Source organism: Schistocerca cancellata, chromosome 7, assembly GCF_023864275.1.
Source record: "Schistocerca cancellata isolate TAMUIC-IGC-003103 chromosome 7, iqSchCanc2.1, whole genome shotgun sequence".
Taxonomy (NCBI): domain Eukaryota; kingdom Metazoa; phylum Arthropoda; class Insecta; order Orthoptera; family Acrididae; genus Schistocerca; species Schistocerca cancellata.
The window spans coordinates 375,725,936-375,748,699 of NC_064632.1; positions in this window are offsets into that span (position 1 = coordinate 375,725,936).

The following is a 22,764-nucleotide window of genomic DNA, read 5'->3' on the forward strand; positions in this document are numbered from 1 at the left end:
TCCAGTTGTTTTTTTGTCACTTTGTACATGCGCCATTACATGCCTGCGGTACGAAATTCGTAATCGATACATCCGTAGTGTGCTGTGCTGTGGGCCGAGTCGCGGTCGGTGCCCGGCGGGAGGGTTTAGCGTCGGCGTCGGGGCGGCCATTAGCATGCAAATTGCTCGCAGGTCGCGCCGCTGCGAGGCGTCGCCTCTGCTCCAGGAATTTCGCCACACGCGCCCGCCATTCGCGAATCCTAGCAGCGAGACACGCGCGCTAGCTTCATCCAGCATTCGCCAGAAGAGAACAAATGTAACTGAGGCGAGTATCAGGTTGAGTGTGACTTTCCAGTGTCTGATTACACCCACTTAAACGTAACTTCTCAAACAAACCAGTTCATCCGCTTACTTATTTCGTGTTGTTACCCGTTTCGGATAGAGACAAAAGCAGTAAACATATACAATGCGTGATCACAAAGTTGGTTTTTTTCCAGAGGAAGTGCAATATTTATTTTATAATTATATTTTATTTTATTGTTATACTAGCCTTTATCCCAAGGATTCGTCATTGTATGTGTCAGACTCGATACATTCACTGAACACACCTCTTCCTCCCTCTGCCTGTTAGTCCACATCAACCTCCCACTTCTACCTGTCTAACTCCTCCTCCCAATTCTCTATGGCTCCTCATCTTCCTCCACCACCCTTTCGACCGTACGCTCCTCCCCTCCCCCCTTTGACCTTATGCTCCTCACACCCTCTCCACCTCCACCTCTCCCTCTTCCCTTGCCACCTGTCCACTACCCCTCTACAGCTTCCACCAGTGTGATGCATCCCCTCTCCTCTCTCAGTCAATTTCCTCCTCCCACTTACTCTGTCCAGCTCCTCCTCTATCCATCTCAACCTGTCCCCAGCCATGCTCATTGCCACATGAGGTCATTCCAATACGATTCAATATAGTAGGCCGATACTACTCCCATACACCAGGGGCTGGAAAACAAAACGTTTTTCCATGTATCTCTGCTCCTAATGGAAATGCAAGATTATATACCCCACAGTGCTATTACTCGTTAGGCCTGGTTGAAATCGATCCAGAAGTTTGGGAGGAGATCACAAACATAAACGAAAATGGCTTCAAATGGCTCTGAGCACTATGGGACTTAACATCTTAGGTCATAAGTCCCCTAGAACTTAGAACTACTTAAACCTAACTAACCTAAGGACATCACACACACCCATGCCCGAGGCAGGATTCGAACCTGCGACCGTAGCAGTCCCGCGGTTCCGGACTGCAGCGCCAGAACCGCACGGCCACCGCGGCCGGCAAACATAAACATACACACTCTGCTTTTTATATATATATATATATATATATATATATAATCATTAATAGTGTAAACACATACAGTTGAAAGTGCATGATACGAGAAGCAAAAAAGTCTCAGGGAACAAAGAGTCGAAAATGCATACCTTAAGAGGTACAAGCAGTTTTTCATCTTTGATATTGTGAAGCAAATCTCTTCTACTGCAAGCTCTTTGCTTTCAACATTTTGGGAAATAGTAGTATGGGCAAAAACAAGAAAAAAATGTCCAGCAAACATGTGCTCCTAAATGCATACCTTAAGAGCTATGACCACGACCTCATCTTCACTACTTGGAAACATAACTCTTCTAATGAACAATTGCTCATAACTTTTAAGGTATGCATTTTAGACCAAATGTTTACAGGACTTTTTTCTTATTTTGGTCCATGCTACAACTACCCAAAATGTGGAAAGCAAAGAGCTTGCTGTAGAAGAGCTTTGCTTCACAGTATTGAAGATGAAAAATTGGTCATAGCTCTTAAAGTATGCGTTTTCGACCCTATGTTTACTGAGACGTATTTGCTTCTAGTATCGTGTACTGTCAACTGTATGCGTTTACGCCATTGATTATGATACACCCTATATATAGCAACAGGTTTTGGTAATCAGCAAACTGAAATGCACAGAGTACATTCAATTGCAATGTGATGAATTATATTAGTTACCCATCAGGTTAATTTTCTAACATTGACATGATATGTAACTACTTCATGATTTTGTAAGTATTGCAATGAAATGTGTGTGTTTGGCGTACTATGGGATGTTGATAATTTTTGCTTTTGGACTGTCTAATTAAATCGAATGAATCGCAATTTTCGTGCCATACGCATTTCGTCTTTATTCTTTACAAGGCGTCTTCAGTGGCAGGGCCGGTCCGAGTGCCCAAGCGGTTCTAGGCGCTTCAGTCTGGAACTGCGCGACCGCTACGGTCGCAGGTTCGAATCCTGCCTCGGGCATGGATGTATGTGATGTCCTTAGGTTAGTTAGGTTTAAGTAGTTCTAAGTTCTAGGGGACTAATGACCTCAGAAGTTAAGTCCCATAGTGCTCAGAGCCATTTGAACCTTTTTTTTTTCAGTGGCAGGTTCTATGGATGATGTTCTACATGTTGAGTTCTTGTTCCATTTTTGGAGCTGTTCTTCTTCTTATAATTGCCATCTGAGTTTTTGTTTTCCAGACTTCACAGCACTAGGAACTGAACACTTGTTTTGATGCTATGTTTTGAGTTGTGTCCAAGCACTAAAACATAGCATCAAAAGAAGTGTTCAGTTCACCGTGCTGAGAAGTCTGGAAAACAAACACTCAAACGGCAATTATAAAAAGAAGAGTTTTAAACATGGAACAAAAATACATGTAGAACATCCACAGAACCTGCCACTGAAGATGCCTTGTAAAGAATAAAGGCGAAACACGTATCGCACGAAAATTGTATTTCCATTCAGTTTTAATTAGAAGGTCCTAAAGCAAAAAGTATCGACACACTGTAACATCACAAACAACTGAGGTTGACAGGACCACAAAAGTTGAAGACGTGTGTGGCGTTACTGGAAAGGAGACCCCATCTGGGATGTTCAGCTGCCTGGTGCAATTCTTTATTTGACGGGACGTTGCTGCCTTGTGCATCAGTGATGATGAAGACATCACACACACCATGTCCCGAGTGGGAAAAATCCCCGACCTGGCTGGGAATCGAACCTGGGGTCCCATCATTGAGAACCAGCAATGCTAACCTCAAGCCCACAAAATGATGACTGTTTAGTATTCATTTATACAATTTCACATTTCATTTCAGTCATCGAAGACTGATGTGGCACATGCTACCACATATTTCAATTTCTTTTGTTTCATACTTTCATTTGCTCTACACAGATATCGTGAATTGGTTGATAGCCAAATTGGGTTACAATAACAAAATAAATATAGGTATCTGCGCCTCATGTACTTCCTAAAATATATAACAGCCGTTGGCAATCACCAACTAAAAATGTTACACCATAAACTTTTAATTATTACTTCGACAAAAGTCTTTCCCTACACATTCACACTTCAAAGCGACAAACCACCTCAAAAATCAGCTCGTCCTTTCTTTCGCAAACGCCTTCCAGGCAACAGCTTCTCCATCCGAGGAAAGAGGAAGACGTCATTCTATGCTACATGGGGTGGCCAAGAAAACGGAAACATTACGAACACAACACATTACCATGCCTAATACGGCGTAGAAAAACAGTTAGCATTCAAAATAGCTTCCCGTCGCCTGTAACGTTTTGAAGAGAATTTTACGCCATTTTCCCTGCAGCATAATGGCACGATAAGATAACGATGATGGTTCAAATGGCTCTGAGCACTATGGGATCTAACTTTTGAGGTCATCAGTCCCCTAGAACATAGAACTACTTAAACCTAACTTACTTACGGACATCACACACATCCATGCCCGAGGCAGGTTTCGAACCTGCGATCGAAGTGGTCGCGCGATTCCGGACTGAAGCGCCTAGACAACTATGACGGAGGTGGATAGTGATCAGGTACCCTCCTCTCCAAAGAATACCACCAAGGCTCAATAATATTGTGATCTCGTGCCTGTGCTGGTTGGTTGGTTTGATGTTTAAAGGGACCAAACTACATGGTCATCGGTCCTTGTTCCATCGAACTAAGTCCCTGGGATAAAACGGAAAACATACAGGACGCACCACATGAGCTCGAGATGGACAAAAAAACACAAAGCTGAACACACTAGAGACAACAGACGACAAGAAAAGCACAGACAGACAAGAAACAGGCAGAAGAGCTTAAAACAGTAGAGCAGATGTCCTGGGCTGGCTGATCTGGAGGTTAAAAAAGGATGAGCCTGCCACTCTGCAACACATTAAAATCTCTACCCTGAAAGTACTTGGGTAGAAAGTACAGGGAGACAAAGTACAGGAACTAAAACTTAAATTGAAGCTGTGCTGGATACGGGAGGAGCGACAATTCATACTCGTTCTCAGAACACCTATCCTGTATGGAACAGGGGCCCTGTCGTTTTGGAAGCCATAATCACAAATGGGGGGACAAACAGTATACCACGGGATGGACCTGATCAGCCAAAATGGTCACAAAACCCTTGACAGTAATGGAACTTCCAGAGTAACCACGGAGCCTCTTGAATATCACGATACATCTGCCCAAACCATCACCGAGTTCCAACCAAGTTTCACTCTCGGGACGTACGCTCAGCCGCCAGAAGCTGGAAGAAGTGTGAAGCAAGACTCATCCGACAAAATGACCTCCTTCCATTGCGTCATAGTTCAGGCTTTATGTTTTCGACATCAAGTTTTCCTGTTACGGGCAATTTAATCGCTGATGAGTGGTTTTGGGATGCCAGCTTGGCATGCAATTCCCTGCTTTTGACCCTCCCTTTGTATTCCTTCGGTGCCGACAGTGTTAGCGGGTGCAACATTCAGTTCTGCAGGTACTTCTGCAGCTTTCTACGCCGGCCGGGGTGGCCGAGCGATTCTAGGCGCTACAGTCTGGAACCGCAAGGCCGCTACGGTCGCAGGTTCGAATCCTGCCTCGGGCGTGGATGTGTGTGATGTCCTTAGGTTAGTTAGGTTTAAGTAGTTCTAAGTTCTAGGGGACTGATGACTTCAGATGTTAAGTCCCATAGTGCTCCGAGCCATTTTTGAGCTTTCGTCCTCTTATTTCTCGTCACAATCCTCTTCAATTGCAATCTGTCACAATCACTAAACACACACTTTCGTCCGCGTTGTGATTTAGCGGATGACGTTCCTCCGCTGTCCCTGTACGCGGTGTACAAGTAAATCTTCGATACGGTGCTTCTTGAAACGCCAAACAATTCGGTTATCTTGGTTATAGAAGCACCCATGCACGAGCACGAAGAATTCCTTCAAGTTAGAATGCACTTAGTTCCGACATAACGCATTCATGACTTCACAGAACGCTGTTCTGACCACGAATGACACTTGCAGACGTGTTGTCAGATGACCTTCCTGGTTAAATACAACAGCACAACCCGCAGGCTTACGTCTGCATTTATGTTCAAGCATGAATTTCTCGCAGTGTTTCCATATTTTTGTCCGACCCATGTAGAAGTAAAAGTAATCCAATGGCGTTTTGAATGTCGTTTGCTGTTTTTTAAATACAGTACGTAGCAATATCCCGAACACAATGAGTAATTTTCCATTATACGTGTTATTCGTTTAGCAGTGCAGTCTCGGGACTACCATTAGCCCAGATACACTAAGAAGCAACGAAGAAAGCATGCCGAATTCAGAAGGACGCAAAATCCCCAAGACTGGCTAAGTTTCACGGAAGCTCGAAATTTAGTGCGGACGTCAATGCAAGATGCTCTTAATAGTTTCCACAATGAAACACTGTCTCAAAATATGGTAGAAAACCCTAAGAGATTCTGGTCGTATGTAAAGTACACCAGTAGCAAAAAACAGTCAATATCGTCATTGCGCAATAGCGATGGAAATGTTACCGATGATGGTGCCACTAAAGCGGAGTTACTAATTACAGTTTTTCGTAATTGCTTCACGAAAGAAGACCAAGTAAATATTCCAGAATTCCAAACCAGAACAGCTATTAGCATGAGTGACATAAAAATAGATATCTTAGGTGTTGCGAAACGGCCGGACGTTGGTGGCCGAGCGGTTCTAGGCGCTTCAGTCTGGACAGACCCACTAAAGAGAAAGCCTACATTACACTTGTCCGTCCTCTGCTGGAATATTGCTACGCGGTGTGGGATCCTCACCAGATAGAATTGGCGGAGGACATCGAAAAAGTGCAAAGAAGGGCAGCCCGTTTCGTGTTATGGCGTGAGAGTTCAGTGATATGATACGCGAGTGGGGGTGGCAGTCACTGAAACAAAGGCTGTTTTCTTTGCGGCGAGATCTATTTACGAAATTTCAATCATCAACTTTCTCATCCGAATACGTAAATTTTTTTTGACACTCACCTACGTAGGGAGAAATGACCATCATAATAAAATAAGAGTAATCAGAGCTTTTTCCCACGCGCCATTCGAGAGTGGAATGGTAGAGAAATAGCATGTAAATGGTTGGATGAACCCTCTGCCAGGCACTTAAGTGTGTATTGCGGAGTGATGATGTAGATGTAGATGACAAGTCATTGGATAGCGATATGCCTACATACAGATGGATGTAATATCGCCTACACGATGTATAAAAAGGCAGTGTATTGTCCGAGCTGTCATTTGTACTCAAGTGATTCACGTCAAAAGGTTACCGACGTTGTTATGGCCGCACGACGGGAATTTGAATGCGGAATTGCAGCTGAAGCTAGTCGCATGGGACATTCGATCTCCGAAATCGTTAGGGGATTCAATATTTCGAGATCCACAGTGTCAAGAGTGTATTTATAACACCACACTTCAGGTATTAGCTCTCACAGTGGTCGACAGCCTTCACTTAACGATCGAGAGCAGCGGCGTTTGTGTAGAGTTAGCATTGTCAACAGAGAAGCAACATCGCATGAAATATCCGCAGAAATCAATGTGAGTTGTACGACGAATTTATCCATTACGACAGAGCGGCGAAATTTGACGTTAATGGGCTATGGCAGCACACACCGACACAAGTGCCTTTGCTGACAGCACGGCATCGCCTGCAGCGCCTCTCCTAGGCTCGCGATCATATCGGTTGGATCCTACACAACTGGAAAAAGAGTGGCCTGGTCAGACGATCCGACTTCAGTTAGTAAGAGCTGATGGTAGGGGGTCGACAATGCTGCAGACCCCACGAAGCCATGGAACCAAGATGGCAACATGGCAAAGCTGGTGGTGGCTCCATTAGGATTTGGGCTGTATTTACATCGAATGGACTGTGTCCTCTGGTCCAACCTTACCGATCATTGAGTGGTTCAAAAACGGTTGAGGTAGAGGGTGAATGGAGAATCGCTGGTCACTGCAGACAAGTGAATGCCCCTCATGACAAATGGTTCAAATGGCTCTGAGCACTATGGGACTTAACATCTTAGGTCATCAGTCCCCTAGAACTTAGAACTACTCAAACCTAACTAACCTAAGGACATCACACACATCCATTCCCGAGGCAGGATTCGAACCTGCGACCGTAGCAGTCCCGCGGTTTCGAACTGCAGCGCCTAGAACCGCACGTCCACCGTGGCCGGCTCATTGAGTGGAAATGTTTATGTTCAGCTACTTGGAGACCAATTATAGCCATTCATGGAAACCATATTCCCAAACAACGATGGAATTTTTGTGGATGAGAATGCGCCATGTCATTGGGCCACAATTGTTCATGACTGGTTTGAAGAATATTCTGCACACCATGATGGCCCGACATCAATCCCATGGAACATATATGGGGCATAATCGAGAGGTCAGTCCGTGCACAAAATCCTGCGCTGGCAACAGATTCCCAATTAAGGGCGACTACATACGCAGCATGGCTCAATATTTCTGCAGGGGACTTTCAACGACTTATTGAGTCCATGCCACGTCGAGTTGGTACACTGCGCCGGGCAAAAGGTGTTCCGACACGATATTAGAAGGTATCCGGTGACTTTTGTTGGTTGTGTTGTGTGTGTATGGGGGAGGGGAGGGGGAGGGGGGGGAAGAGAGAGACCAAACAGCGAGGTCATACGTCTCATCGGATTAGGGAAGGACGGGGAAGGAAGTCGCCCGTGCCCTTTCAAAGGATCCATCCCGGCATTTGGCTGGAGCGATTTAGGGAAATCACGGAAAACGTAAATCAGGATGGCCGGACGAGAGACTGAACCGTCGTCCTCCAGAATGCGAGTACAGTGTGCTGACCACTACGTCACCTCGCTCGGTGTGACCTTTGTAACCTGCGTATAGCTGAATTACGACGTAAAACTAAATTCGAGCAAATTATACGAGGTATGTTAAGATTGGCAATGAGTTTTTTTTTCCCTTCCGTTAAGTGCCTGCTTGCGACATGTGTCCGCGGGGCTATAAACTACGTGCACTAATCTCTAGTCACTGTAAATTTCACAGCGATAGCGCTGTCAGCTGAGTGCTGGCAACACGTGACAACGAATGTGCTCCATAATCGGCTCTAAACACCGTCATTGTTTCCAGAATGAGATTTTCACTCTGCAGCGGAGTGTGCGCTGATTTGAAACTACCTGGCAGATTAAAACTGTGTGCCGGACCGAGACTCGAACTCGACACCTTTGCCTTTCGCGGGCAAGTGCTGTGAGGATGGGGCGTGAGTCGTGCTTGAGTAGCTCACATGGTAGAGCACTTGCCCGCGAAAGGCAAAGGTCCCGAGTTCGAGTCTCGGTCCGGCACACAGTTTTAATCTGCGAGGAAGTTTCACCGTCATTGTTTATTTTCGTTAACAACGTCGTAAGGTAAAATTTTGTGTTCTCTTGAAGAAAAACGCTACCGAGAAGTACAACGATCAGAAGAGAGCTTGTGGGATCTCTGGAATATCTCGTCGAGCAAGTTTCCGTTTGCATCATGCTTCCAAAAATGGCCTCGGAAATGCTGAACTGCGTGGGGGAGTAGGTGCAACTGTTACTATCATAACAGAAACAACCATCAACATGGCACGTGCCATTATTTGTTGAAAAATGGTTCAAATGGCTCTGAACACTATGGGACTTAACTTCTGAGGTCAACATTCCCTAGAACTTGTCCGCAGCTCGAGGTCGTGCGGTAGCGTTCTCGCTTCCCGCGCCCGGGTTCCCGGGTTCGATTCCCGGGGGGTCAGGGATTTTCTCTGCCTCGTGATGACTGGGTGTTGTGTGATGTCCTTCGGTTAGTTAGGTTTAAGTAGTTCTAAGTTCTAGGGGACTGATGACCTTAGCTGTTAAGTCCCATAGTGCTCAGAGCCATTTGGACCATTTTGAACCCTAGAACTTAGAACTACTTAAACCTAACTAACCTAAGGACATCACACACATCCATGTCCGAGGCATTATTTGTGATGACTCACGTATTACAGTGAGACAGCTTGCACACATTCTTGAGCTATGAGTTGGGAGCACTCACACCATTCCGAAAGACATTTGCAATTGTCTACGGTGTGTGTAGGATGGGTACTGCGACTGCGGACTCTGCAGCAAAAGCAGGTTCACGTCGCTGGATGCCGCTATTGGAAATAATGTGTTGCGGACGGGGGCGGTGCTTGGTGGGAAAACATCATTGCTAATGAAGCATTCTTTGATTGCCAGGGCATGGTGTGCACATACACATTTCCAAGACACATTACAGTCATCGCAGATTGCACTATTGGCCATTAGAATTGCTACACCAAAAAGAAATGCTGGTGATAAATGGGTAATCATTAGACAAATATATTATACTAGAACTGACATGTGATTACATTTTCTCACAAAACCACCTCTGGGCATTGAGTCAAACAGAGCTTGGATGGCGTGTACATGTACAGCTGCCCATGCAGCTTCAACACGATACCACAGTTCATCAAGAGTAGTTACTGGCCTATTGTGACGAGCCAGTTGCTCGGCCATCATTGACCAGACGTTTTCAGTTGGTGAGAGATCTGGAGAATGTGATGGCCAGGGCAGCAGTCGAACATTTTCTGTATCCAGAAAGGCCGTACAGGACCTGCAACATGCGGTCGTGCATTATCCTGCTCAAATGTAGGGTTTCGCAGGGATCGAATGAAGGGTAGAGCCAAGGGTCGTAACACATCTGAAATGTAACGTCCACTGTTCAAAGTGCCGTCAATGCGAACAAGAGGTGACCGAGACGTGTAACCAATGGCACCCCATACCATCACGCAGGGTGATACGCCAGTATGGCGTTGACAAATACACGCTTCCAATGTGCGTCCACCGCGATGTCGCCAAACACGGATGCGATCGTCATGATGCTGTAAACAGAACCTGGATTCATCCGAAAAAAATGACGTTTTGCCATTCGTGCACCCAGGTTCGTAGTTGAGTCAACCATCGCTGGCGGTCCTGACTGTGATGCAGCGTCAAGGGTAACTGGAGCCACGGTCTCCGAACTGATAGTCCACGCTGCTGCAAACGTCGTTGAACTGTTCGTGCAGATGATTGTAGTCTTGCAAACGTCCCCATCTGTTGACTCAGGGATCGAGACGTGGCTGCACTATCCGTTACAGCCATGCGGATAAGATGCCTGTCATCTCGACTGTTAGTGATACGAGGCCGTTGGGATTATTACCCTCCTGAACCCACCGATTCCATATTTTGCAAACAGTCATTGGATCTCGACCAACGCGAGCAGCAATGTCGCGATACGATAAACCGCAATCGCGATAGGCTACAATCCGACCTTTATCAAAGTAGGAAACGTGATGGTACGCATTTCTCCTCCTTACACGAGACATCACAACAACGTTTCACCAGGCAACGCCGGTCAACTGCTGTTTGTGTATGAGAGTTGTTATTGTTGTTGTTGTTGTTGTTTTTTCGGGGAAGAGACCAGCGAGGTCATCGGTCTCATCGGATTAGGGAAGGATGAGAAAGGAAGACGTCTGTGCCCTTTCAAAGGAACCATCCCGGCATTTGCCTGGAGCGATTTAGGGAAATCGCGGAGAACCTAAATCAGGATGGCCGGACGCGGGATTGAACCGTCGTCCTCCCGAATGGGAGTCCAGTGTGCTAACCATTGTGCCACCTCGCTCGCTTCTGAATGAGAAATCGGTTGGAAACTTTCCTCATGTCAGCACTTTGTAGATGTCGCCACCGTCGCCAACCTTGCTGTGATATGCAAATGATTAGCTTTTCAGAGCATTCACACATCTTCTTCCTGTCGGTTAAATTTCGCGTCTCTAGCACATCTTCTTCGTTGTGCGGCAATTTTAATGGTCAGTAGTGTACTAACAGAAAATTCTAATGCAACTGATAAAGTATCACAGCTACAGATAAACGAAGGAACGTTATGGGACAATAGTAACTTCTTCATGACAAAGGCAGGTAACATGTTGCTGATGCTGTCACCAAGTTACTGGTACCAAAAAGCATCTCTGTTGCATCCTATCCGACGTAAATTCTCGACATGGCTCCGACCTTTTTGTTAATCCAACGGCCAAAAAAGAATTTAATGACGTCGGTTCGCAACGAGACCAAGGGTGTGAAAGCTTTAGAGGCGAGCCGAAAGAGAAGGTGAAAGAATGGCTTCCTGCACGTCTTCCAGGAATGAAAAAGCAAGTGTGACAAGTGCATTGCACTGGACGGGGAGGGAGTATTTTGAGGGGGACAAAAATGAGTAATTTTTTCTACAATAAACTGTTGTATGAGCGTTGGTGCCCATCTTTACTGACCACCCCTCGTAGATACGAGTGGTGCGCTCTCGGTACAGAAGCGCACGCGTCAAGGTGTGTGGCGGTGGAGTCCCGTTCAAATGGCTCTGAGCACTATGGGACTTAACTTCTGAGGTCATCAGTCCCCTAGAACTTAGAACTACTTAAACCTAACTAACCTAAGGACATCACACACATCCACGCCCGAGGCAGGATTCGAACCTGCGACCGTATCTGTCGCTCGGTTCCAGACTGTTGCGCGTAGAACCGCACGGCCACCCCGGCCGGCTGGAGTCCCGTGCTGTGCAGAACCGGCCTGCAGTACCGCCGTTAGCCAGGTCGCGCCCGCACAGGTGGCTAACGAGGGCGAGGCGCACAAAGCCAATCAGGAGGCGGCTTTCACGCAGGCTCCAGCGCCCGCCGGCCGCGTGGGCCCGGCGCCCACGCGCCGCGCAGCGTATCGGCTCGGCTCGTGTCGCGTTGCGGCCACTGGGTCGCCGAGTGAGTGCGCTGACGCTCCTCACAATTGATTCCGTTACACCTCGTGCCTGGCCGTCATCACCTGCGGTGTAATCGCTGTTTAGGTAATTAAACGAGTAGGCCAAATTAACGTCAGAAAATTTTATAACCTCCAAGGGTCTTTCTGCTTCGTAATGAGTACCTCGTTAACAGATAATCGTACGAGATAACAAGCGAAAAAGACGATTACACAGAAATTCGCACGGGTTTCCAAAGTAACTGTTTTTTAAGGCCGTACCGTTATTCCGACCGTGGCGAGCTGTAACTGCCGAAAGTTCACTTTAATAATAAGAAAATAGATTCCACGAAGCAATCTGCAATCATCATGAAATTTTGCGAACAAAGCATTTTGTTTTATAGCTGCTCCGATACTACCATCATCAATTTAAAAGTTAGAACCCGTAAAATGAATTTCAATGTCGTTCAAATGTTCAAATGTGTGTGAAATCTTATGGGACTTGACTGCTAAGGTCATCACTACCTATGCGTACACACTATGTAACCTAACTTATCCTAAGGACAAACACACACACCCATGCCCGAGGGAGGACTCGAACCTCCGCCGGGACCAGCCGCACACTCCATGACTGCAGCGCCTAAGACCGCTCGGCTAATCCCGCGCGGCCTTCAATGTCGTAATAGACCCAATGCCTAAGTCTATTGTCAGCTTCCAACTTCAGACCTAGTCAGGCGTGGTTTCTACTGCAAGTGACACTGTTGCCAATTCTAGGCTTTCATCTCATGGTAGTAGAAGTCGAATAGCCGTTATACACTACTGGCCATTAAAATAGCTACACCACGAAGATGACGTGCTACAGGCGCGAAATTTAATCGACAGGAAGAAGATGCTGTGGTATTCAAATGATTAGCTTTTCAGAGCATTCACATAAGGTTGGCGCCGGTGGCGACACCTACAACGTGCTGACACGAGGAAAGTTTCCAACCGATTTCTCATACACAAACAGCAGTTGACCGGCGTTGCCGGGTGAAACGTTGTTGAGATGCCTCGTGTAAGGAGGAGAAATGCGTACCACCACGTTTCCGACTTTGATAAAGGTCGGATTGTAGCCTATTGCGATTGCCGTTTATCGTATAGCGACATTGCTGCTCGCGTTGGTCGAGATCCAATGACTGTTTGCAGAATATGGAATCGGTGGGTTCAGAAGGGTAATACGGAACGCCGTACTGGGTCCAAACTGCCTCGTATCACTATGGTTCAAAAAACTGGTTCAAATGGCTCTGAGCACTATGGGACTTAACAGCTGTGGTCAGCAGTCCCCTAGAACTTAGAACTACTTAAACCTAACTAACCTAAGGACATCACACACATCCATGCCCGAGGCAGGATTCGAACCTGCGACCGTAGCAGTCGCACGGTTCCGGACTGCGCGCCTAGAACCGCGAGACCACCGCGGCCGGCACTATAGTTCAATTCTTTTATCTTGGCGGCTCGCGCATGCCCTCCCAGACGCAGGAGATTGCTGCATTGCCAGTTGCACGCGCCAAGAGAAGCAGCGCCATAGTGTAGCATAGTATACACTCCTGGAAAATGAAATAAGAACACCGTGAATTCATTGTCCCAGGAAGGGGAATCTTTATTGACACATTCCTGGGGTCAGATACATCACATGATCACACTGACAGAACCACAGGCACATAGACACAGGCAACAGAGCATGCACAATGTCGGCACTAGTACAGTGTATATCCACCTTTCGCAGCAATGCAGGCTGCTATACTCCCATGGAGACGATCGTAGAGATGCTGGATGTAGTCCTGTGGAACGGCTTGCCATGCCATTTCCACCTGGCGCCTCAGTTGGACCAGCGTTCGTGCTGGACGTGCAGACCGCGTGAGACGACGCTTCATCCAGTCCCAAACATGCTCAATGGGGGACAGATACGGAGATCTTGCGGGCCAGGGTAGTTGACTTACACCTTCTAGAGCACGTTGGGTGGCACGGGATACATGCGGACGTGCATTGTCCTGTTGGAACAGCAAGCTCCCTTGCCGGTCTAGGAATGGTAGAACGATGGGTTCGATGACGGTTTGGATGTACCGTGCACTATTCAGTGTCCCCTCGACGATCACCAGTGGTGTACGGCCAGTGTAGGAGATCGCTCCCCACACCATGATGCCGGGTGTTGGCCCTGTGTGCCTCGGTCGTATGCAGTCCTGATTGTGGCGCTCACCTGCACGGCGCCAAACACGCATACGACCATCATTGGCACCAAGGCAGAAGCGACTCTCATCGCTGAAGACGACACGTCTCCATTCGTCCCTCCATTCACGCCTGTCGCGACACCACTGGAGGCGGGCTGCACGATGTTGGGGCGTGAGCGGAAGACGGCCTAACGGTGTGCGGGACCGTAGCCCAGCTTCATGGAGACGGTTGCGAATGGTCCTCGCCGATACCCCAGGAGCAACAGTGTCCCTAATTTGCTGGGAAGTGGCGGTGCGGTCCCCTACGGCACTGCGTAGGATCCTACGGTCTTGGCGTGCATCCGTGCGTCGCTGCGGTCCGGTCCCGGGTCGACGGGCACGTGCACCTTCCGCCGACCACTGGCGACAACATCGATGTACTGTGGAGACCTCACGCCCCACGTGTTGAGCAATTCGGCGGTACGTCCACCCGGCCTCCCGCATGCCCACTACACGCCCTCGCTCAAAGTCCGTCAACTGCACATACGGTTCACGTCCACGCTGTCGCGGCATGCTACCAGTGTTAAAGACTGCGATGGAGCTCCGTATGCCACGGCAAACTGGCTGACACTGACGGCGGCGGTGCACAAATGCTGCGCAGCTAGCGCCATTCGACGGCCAACACCGCGGTTCCTGGTGTGTCCGCTGTGCCGTGCGTGTGATCATTGCTTGTACAGCCCTCTCGCAGTGTCCGGAGCAAGTATGGTGGGTCTGACACACCGGTGTCAATGTGTTCTTTTTTCCATTTCCAGGAGTGTAGTTCGCAAACTTACGTTTAGGGGGGAAGCGAGCAGTTTATGAAGTAAAGCCACCACGGCCGCATTAACCCTTTCGCTGCTACAGAGACGTGCTCCCCGCATTCCGCGCTGTGCACGATGTTCTCATCACTGCATTGCTCGCCTGTGCAGACACATGGTGTTCCGACTGCTTTGACACACTCATCATTCGATTTCACAAAAACTATTTGGCCCAAAAATTTGATTTTTACACATCTTCTTGACTGATGCCTTCCCCCCCATAAATGACTTAATTTTGTTTCGATGTTCAACGCAGTTATTGTGCAGCATTAAATGTAGTAAACCATTGCACGAAATTTTGAAGAGTTTGCAGAGGTATAAGTCCACAGCGTATACTTCCCGTATGGTCGATTTTAGTTGCCACTAGAAATTTCAAAAGATTACATTCAAACGAATAAAATTCATGAAGTAAGACACTCCGATATTGTTTTTAAATAAAGAACAAGGTTTGATCTCAGAACCTTTTGCTTAGCAGCCAAGCACCTTAACAATTATGCTAATGCAGCTGTTCATTGAACAAAATACCGACAAACACTGTTCGTATGACCATGAATTACTTACGTTTCGTCGAAGTACAATAGGAAATAAACAATTACCGCTGTTCTTTATTGCGAAAAAGCGGTTAGTGAGAATGAATTTCCTTGCTATCGCCTGAATTAGGAGGCTTATTGCTTGTTTGGTGTAATTAATTAATAGAATATGAAGCAATTGGTATAAAGAATGCTTTTTCCAAACTTTCTTATATAGAAAGTCTGCTATCAAGACATTGCTTTTGTTCAATTACTTTATTTATGACTGAACCTTTCTAAAACTGAAGACACTCGTCGGTGCTTTGCACTGCAGTCGAGTTCTGGCAACGTCGTTGGCTCACTGTGTTTTGTGACGTCAGATGCGCAGAACGAACCTAAACTCGGCCGCCGCCGTAAATGACGCGCACTTTAGCAGTCGAGATAACAGGCATCTTATCCGCATCGCTGTAACGGATCGTACGGCCACGTCTCGATCCCTGAGTCAAAAGATGGGGACGTTTGCAAGACAACAACTATCTGCACGAACAGTTCGACGACGTTTGCAGCAGCATTGACTATCACCTCGGAGACCATAGACGCGGTTACCCGTGAAGCTGCATCACAGACAGGAGCGCCTTCGATGGTGTACTCAACGACGAACCTGGGTGCACGAATGGCAAAACGTCATTTTTTCGGATGAATCCAGGTTCTGTTTACAGCATCATGATGGTCGCATCCGTGTTTGGCGACATCGCGGTGAACGCACATTGGAAGCGTGTATTTGTCATCGCCATACTGGCGTATCACCCTGCGTGATGGTATGGGGTGCCATTGGTTACACGTCTCGGTCACCTCTTGTTCGCATTGTCGGCACTTTGAACAGTGGACGTTACATTTCAGATGTGTTACGACCCGTGGCTCTACCCTTCATTCGATCGCTGCGAAACCCTACATTTAAGCAGGATAATGCACGACCGCATGTTGCAGGTCCTGTACGGCCTTTCTGGATACAGAAAATGTTCGACTGCTGCCCTGGCCATCACATTCTCCAGATCTCTCACCAACGGAAAACGTCTGGTCAATGATGGCCGAACAACTGGCTCGTCACAATACGCCAGTCACTACTCTTGATGAACTGTGCTATCGTGTTGAAGCTGCATGGGCAGCTGTACCTGTACACGCCATCCAAGCTCTGTTTGACTCAATGTCCAGGCGTATCAAGGCCGTTATTACGGCCAGAGGTGGTTGTTCTGGGTACTGATTTCTCAGGATCTATGCACCCAAATTACGTGAAAATGTAATACCATGTCAGTCCTAATATAATATATTTGTCCAATGAATCCCCGTTTATCATCTGCATTTGTTCTTGGTGTAGAAATTTTAATGGCCAGTAGTGTAAATGAATATATATTAAAGGTTCTAGGCGACTTGATTCGCAAAATGTTTATTTTTGTAACGCGCATTCTTAAAGTCCTCAGTCCACATATAGCATATATATAGACAACCAACTTTTATATTCTCCTAGCTCAGAGAATGAGCTAGTCCTATTACTCAGTTTCTCACTTTCCCCCCTGTGGTGGCAACGCAGACATGTACTCCCGCGTGCAAACCCCTAAAGGTGCCGAATGGACCCTTCGATATATTGTCCCAAGCATCTTGCGCCTTCTGTTACTATTCGGCAATGGTTGTTGCAGGCCCAGGAGAACGAGTAAGTTTCCGCTTCATTATGTCTCATACGTTCAATTGGTGAGCGCTCTGATGATCTTATTGGTTAGGACACTAGCTGTACACCAGGAAGAGCGCGTTGCGTGGTAGATGCCGCATGTGGCACGTCCCTCGCCCTTCCAGTCGAGAAAACAGCAGTAGCACGCGGATGATAGATTGAGCATAATAGCGCCATGGTTGCTTTACCCTGCAGCTACACCAGATGTGACTATGAGTTGTAACTGAAGGACCCCGACACCACAAAGCCTGCGACGGGACCTGTATGTCGTGGCCGAATGCACTGTGGAATAGGCAGCTCAGCACGTATACACTTTAAACGTGAACGTCCATCACTCGCGTACAGACAGAATCTACTCTCGTCGCTGAAGACAACAAAGTGCGAATGCACACTCTAGTTAACTCTTTCCCGATACCAGAGTTCCCATGTTCGGCGTCGTCGTGGTGCCAGAGGCACACGTGTCCTTGATCTTGCTACAGCAAGCACACAGTTCCCAATGGCCCCGGATGACACAGCAGGCTTCTGACACCGTTCCTCACAAGCGTCTTCTAACCAAACTGCGTGCCTACGGAGTATCACCTCAGTTGTGCGACTGGATTCGTGATTTCCTGTCAAGAAAGGTCACAGTTCGTAGTAATAGACGGAAAGTCATCGAGTAAAAGAGAAGTAATATCCGGCGTTCCCCAAGGAAGTGTTACAGGTCCTCTATTGTTCCTGATCTATATTAACGATATAAGAGACAATCTGAGCAGCCGTCTTAGATTGTTTGCAGATGATACTGTCTTTTACAGTCTTGTAAAGTCATCAGATGATCAAAACGACTTGCAAAGTGATTTAGATAAGATATCTGTATGGTGCGAAAAGTGGCAATAGACCCTGAATAAAGAAAAGTGTGAAGCTATTCACATGAGTACTAAAAGAAATCAGCTAAATTTCGATTACGCAATAAGTCACACTAATCTGAAGGCTGTAAATTCAACTAAATACTTAGGGATTACAATTACAAATAACCTAAACTGGAACGATCACATAGATAATATTGTGGGTAGAGCAAACCAAAGACTGCGATTCATTGGCAGGTCACTTAGTAGGTGCAACAGGTGTACTAAAGAGACTGCTTACACCACGCTTGTCCGCCCTGTTCTGGAGTATTGCTGTGCGGTGTGGGATCCGCATCAGGTTGGAATGACGGATGACATCGAAAAAGTACCAAGAAGGGCAGCTCGTTTTGTATTATCGCGAAATAGGGGAGATAGTGTCACAGACATGATACGTGAATTGGAGTGGCAATCATTAAAACAAAGGCGTTTGTCATTGCGACGGGATCTTCTCATGAAATTTCAATCACGTTTTCTCCTCCGACTGCAAAAATGTTCTGTTGGCACTCACCTACATAGGGAGAAATGATCATCACGATAAAATAAGAGAAATCAGGGCTCGCACAGAAAAATTTAAGTGGTCGATTTTCCCGCGTGCCGTTCGAGAGTGGAACAGTAGAGTGACAGCTTGAAGGTGGTTCATTTAACCCTGTGTCAGGCACTTTATTGTGAATAGCAGAGTAATCACGTAGATGAAGATGCAGGCGGATGTCTTCTCTGGATGATGATCTGCCGGCCACCACCACTGCTCGCACAATGCGTCGATCCTGACGTGCCTCTGTGCTACGTGGATGTCCAAAACCTGGCCTCCAGGTCTGGGAATGTTCCACAGATCACTGCTGCAAGCAGCGATACATTATGCCGAACATGTGCAGCAATCCGTCGTCACATCCACTGACTTTCCCGCAGGCTCACGTGACCCGATTCAAGTGGCTGTCGCTTCTCACCAGGAATATGTACTCTTCGGTAGGGCATGGTTGTACCCCAGAATGAGTGTTGCAAACATTATGCACCTCTTAACCCAACACAGTTGCTTCCTGCAGAATCAAAACTGAGGGTACACAGCCAGGCCTCCTCAGCGTCACCTAATCACGGACGTCTTTGACAAATGAATCTTTAACACTACAACCCCTCATATGCATTTATTATACCCAGGTGCCACTGAACAGGGTTCTTGAGGATGGTGAAATTTTTTTCCGGTAGCGCATATAGTATTCAGTTTGAAAATGTCCAACAATTTTGGTGAATCACACCAATTTTTCGAAATTTAGTATTTTAGTCTTATTTTGGCCCACGAAAATGCATTAAACACCAACATTAACTTTTTATTTATAATAAATCTAAGCTCAGATCTTGGAAGGTTAAAAGGAACTCATAACATCTCTAACCTCCTTATCAACCCCATGTAGCAAGATATCCGGACGCAATTCTGTTCTTGTCGTCATCACATACAAATTCTAATAGCTATTAATACGCAGCCTAGCTCATGCCCGTTAGGAACTAACTTTCGGACAAACGTAAATTTCACTGAACAAGTATCTCCAGTTTTTTTTTTAAATCAAATTCTGCTCTATCATGACAAGTGCAGAGGCGTTCACAATAGTTACTATAAATTTATTTTAAGAAAACTGCTGTTGAACTAACAATAGTATCACCATTTTTTCAATTCTGTTCAACATTAAATTTCGCCTTTATTCGCCAAAGTGTTACATGTGTGTTCATAAAACCGTAACACAGTAAATGCAGCAATAACTGGTGCATATAACAGTCCCGATAACTGCTTTCATTGTTTCATGCCTACAGAGAGACTCCGACACGCTGGAAAAATGACACAGGAAACAGCGTCTGGAAGATAAGACAGTGAAGCGTTTCTGCAAGATGGAGCACTGGGTCGCTTTCATCATGATACCGCTGCTCAGCTACAGATATACACCGTCTGCTGTACTACATTCATTAAAAAGCTCCGCAACCCACATTACTTCATTTCAGTTTTATCTAGCTACTTCGTAAATTGTACAAAATTTAATTATCACATACTCGAGAGGAGGCCAACATAAGAATGGATGCACGGAAGTGATCTTCGACAAGTTGTAACTCCGTTGTAGTACATCCTGATGCAAGGAGCCCAGCAAGCTTCACCCCTCCCCCGCTATCCCACCGCTTATTCAAGAAGCCTACTCCCATCTGCAAAACAGTTTCGAACGTCTGATTGCTTTACAAATGAGCTGATGTGTTAAAGATGGACACGATCTGATTTAATTTTGGGACATGTAAATGGGACATGAACAATTGTTGTGTACATAGTTCCGCGTAGTCAGCGCGTACACAACTTTCCCACTAAAGCGTGCCCCGCTAAGCACAACAGCGCAGGCGCAGCGCTCGTCCGTCTCCGCACTACGAGATGGCGCTGTCTTAGAGACGGACCAAATTCTGCTTCCGCCGATCCGCGTATTAATATGTAACGCAGCCAATGAGATTGCTGCTAACGTAGAACCTTTTCTCCTCGCGGATCACACTCGCGCAGTGATACCTGAACGCGGGAGGTATTATAACGAGTGTACAGACCTCCGATTAGTCAGTCTGCATTTGTCTGTACCAGTCTATAGTCAAGTTTCAGTCTGCGCCTAATAAGATTATCATATTCCTGTACATAGCCATGAAGATAAATGTATAGACACTTTGTCAAGTATCAGAGATATGTGAGAATAAGATTAACGTACCAAGACAAAATGAACTTCAGATTGTCAATTGTAAACAGCATCCAGATTCAAGTTACGTAAGGTTTATGCTTATTACTATTTTAATAAATGTGTGTGAAAATTAATCAAGTTCTGTTTAAAGTTGGTCACCGTCAATCTGCTACTCTAAGTGTGCAAGTGGCATTTCTATGTATGACCTAACGGCAGAAGATAAACACGCCTCGATAAGACCACGAGACATATTGCTGACACTCGCCTACTTCGTTAGAGCGACAAGTCAAATAATCTGATGGTGTGTGTACCGAAGGTCTTACAGTACGCACACCACAACAATCTACAAAACGAAGGAAAAAGGGAAGTTCAAAGTTTTGTTTTGTTAACCACTAGTTCCATAAACGGCCGCCACGTGGTGACAGTTGCGTAGACGACCGCTAGCATACCCGAGCCAAAAGCCAGTTGTAAGTAAGATGGCTCTGATGCGGTTTCCTGCGTTCCTGAGTCTGCAAGAAGTGAGTCGGCAGTTACAGTGCGGCGGGCATTTCGTCTCCGATTCGGCACTGAACCACCAAGAGGGAGAAGTATATGTCTTTGCATTAAGCACTATAAGGGGAATAACGTACCTCAGCATGTAAGAACAATGGCTTTTTCCTCGGTGTACCGATGATTAACATCATTTTCCATCAGGATAGAGCCCGGCCCCATGGGCACCGTCATGTCCGAGGCTTTTTAAATCAATCGCTTCCTCGGCGATGGATAGGTTGCACGGGAAATCAAGACCTGGCTCTTCACTTCTGGCCATCGAGAACTCCAGATCTCGCGTCCTATGACTTTTTGTTGTGGGGTTATGTTAGGGCCCCTGTTTACGTCCCAGTTCTACCAACAAATCAAGCCGACCTGCGGAATCGTGTCTACGAGTTAGGCTACCGTAAAAAAAAAAAAAAAAAAAAAAAAAAAAAAAAAAAAAAAAAAAAAAACCTCCGAAACTTCCTCCTATAATTTGTGTATAGACTGTTCACGTACAATTGATGCTTCACGAAAAACAAATCAATTAAACTAGATACATCTTTTCGAACGTCTAAGCGTGTAAATGCTTTACAGTTGAAGACGCGAAACACTAATTACGTTGATTTTCTTAGTTTCGTCTTATTTACCCGTAGACCAATGATATAATGTTTAAAGTTTGCTGGAAGTCGCTAACTTCTCTCATTATAAAACACTTGAGTACAGTCTAGGTAATTTGTGTCGCTTGAGTTACAGTGTCACAAGGCATATAGGTAGTTTCTAGCTTCACATACTTCACTTATTGCATTAAACCTTTAGAGTAAGATTGTTTTGCGTGACTCAATACACCATCTTGAGGCTTTAACTGACGCTGTGGGCGTGAACTCCAGTCATATACACGATCTCATCAGGGGCCAATATCTATGAACTGGCTTCCGTAGACTGGAAAAGTCATAAGGTGTCTTTTGGTAGTTGACGGTTGCGAACACAATATCGCTTTTTCAGTCTATGGAAGATGCTGGCCACTGAAGGTATCGTATATACGACTGGAGTTCATCTCTTCAGCGTCAGTTAAGGCCTGAAGATGGTTTTACTGAGTCATCGAAACTTGTTGCTATATAATTAGTAACATCGAAAGGACGGCTGCAGGTGTTTAATTTTGCTACATAGTTTTCCGTGTAGTCGTCAGTGGATTATGTCAGAGCTAAGTGAGTTTGAACGTCGGCTAACTGTTCGTGCTCGTATTGCGAGTGCTTGCGTAACGACGATGTTTGGTGTTTCAAGAAGCACAATATCCAAGATTCACACCGTACACAGGGAAAGCGGGAAAACATCACCACTA